Source organism: Mus caroli, chromosome 14 (genome assembly GCF_900094665.2).
Source record: "Mus caroli chromosome 14, CAROLI_EIJ_v1.1, whole genome shotgun sequence".
In the NCBI taxonomy this organism is placed as follows: Eukaryota; Metazoa; Chordata; class Mammalia; order Rodentia; family Muridae; genus Mus; species Mus caroli.
In genome coordinates this window covers 80,599,753-80,601,903 of record NC_034583.1, presented here as the reverse complement: position 1 = coordinate 80,601,903, position 2,151 = coordinate 80,599,753, and positions in this window count along the sequence as shown.

Below are 2,151 nucleotides of genomic sequence, written 5' to 3'. Positions count from 1 at the left end.
CTAGCAAACACAGAAGTGGATGCTCACAGTCAGCTATTGGATGGATCACACGGCCCCTAATGGAGGAGCTAGAGAAAGTACCCAGGAGCTAAAGGGATCTGCAACCCTATATGTGGAACAACATTATAAACTAACCAGGACCCCAGAGCTCTTGACTCTAGCTGCATATGTATCAAAAGATGGCCTAGTTGGCCATCACTGGAAAGAGATGCCCATTGGACACGCAAACTTTATATGCCCCAGTACAGGGGAACTCCAGGGCCAAAAAGTGGGAGTGGGTAGGGGAGTGGGGGGGGGGAGTTTATTGGGGACTTTTTGGATAGCATTGGAAATGTAAATAAGGAAAATACCTAATTAAAAAAAGAGGAAAAAAAAAAGAAAAAAAACTGCTCAATCTGTATAATATTAATTATATGTATGTTTTCAAGTATGAACATTTACGTTGGATATCCAATTGGTGTTTTCTTGCCTGGGGAATTATTTATTCCACATTCAGCATTCCACTGATGCCTGTAGATTTTTGTTAAGGGTTATGGCCTCACGGGCTTTCTCCACTGATCTTAGAATGCCTATTGTGGCTGTCTTTGTTCAGCCCGTATTTACTTATGATGTTGAATCATTTTAAGTTGTTCCTAACATTACTAGGAGACACAATCTCAGAACAAAATACCTACCTGTTTCTCTGGATGATCTTCAAACTTCCATTTTTGCAATGAGGGCTAAATGTAAGGTGTAGGGCTTGTATTATAAGTGTATCATGAAGAAAGCATCTAATAAAAATAACAAAAAAAATATTTTCTAAATGTTTTCTAACTCTTCTAACTCTGTACCATTACTATCACAAGTTGGATATTTTGTATTGAGCTTTAACGTTAATAAAAATGTTTTCTAAAAGAAAAAAAAAGTGTATCATTTGTTCCTGGGCTCTTCAAATCTTCATTTTGATTTAGTTGTTTTTATTACTTTACCATACCTTTGTACAGTAACACATTTTTTAGGTCAGGACTAGGTCGGGTAATTTGGGCCCTGTTTCTGAAGTGCAAGTTACACTCAGGAACAGAACTTAAGTGTCCATGTCTGGGTGATGGGTGTAACAAAAGAGAGTAACAATAGATTGTAATGTTTAGGGATCTCTGGAGAGTTCCAACAAATCACCTTTTTCCTTCTTTTTGTTTGTTTATTTATTTGTTCATTCATTTATTTACATCTCAAATGCTGTCCACAGGCCCTATCCCACACTCCTCTCTCTCTTCTCTGAGAAGGTGCCCCCCCCGGGATATCCTCCAATTCTGACACATCAATTCTCTGCAAGTTTAGGTGCAATGCTTCACTGCTGCCTGACAAGGCATCCCTAATTTCCCAGGGACATGGCTTAGCCCAGGTATGCTCATTGTTAGGTTGCTCAGCTTCTGAGAGCTGCCATGGGTCTAGGTTAGTTGATTCTGTTGGTCTTCTTGTGGAGTTACTAGTCCCTAAGGTCCATCAATCCTCTCCATATCTCTTACATTAAGTATCCTCAACCTCTATCCAATGTTTAGCTGTGGGTATCTGCAACTGTTTCAGTCGGCTGCTGACTAGAGTCTTTCAGAGGATTGATACACTAGGCTCCTGTCTTCAAGTATTGCAGAGTATCATGAATAGTGTCAGGGACATAGAGTATCACAATTTTATGAATTAACAAAGTAACTGCTCTATTTTATGCTCAAATACTTCATGAATACTTTGGGATTTTCCAATCACATAGAACTGACTACAAAAATAATACTTAAAACTAGTATACTATTTGTAAGTGCTTAATAATACTTATTATAATTTTTCATGAGAATTGAATGGCACACTCAAAATTCAAAGCTACTGTGGATAAATGAATCAACTAAAGGATGAAAACAATTATTTTCAGTTTAAAAATCAGTTGAAATAGAAAACATGATGCTAAATTAATGATATGTGAGCTGAGACAAATAGTATTTTAAAATGTAACTACAAAATACAGATATCATATAAATTGTCAGAGTTGAGTCAAGTGACATTATTGAAAATTAGTCAAAATATATTATTAATATAAGATATGTCATAACATTGAATATGCTGAAAATTTACTTAAATAAATGTGCTGGACTGTGACAAATGTCAACTAAATCACTTTTGTTA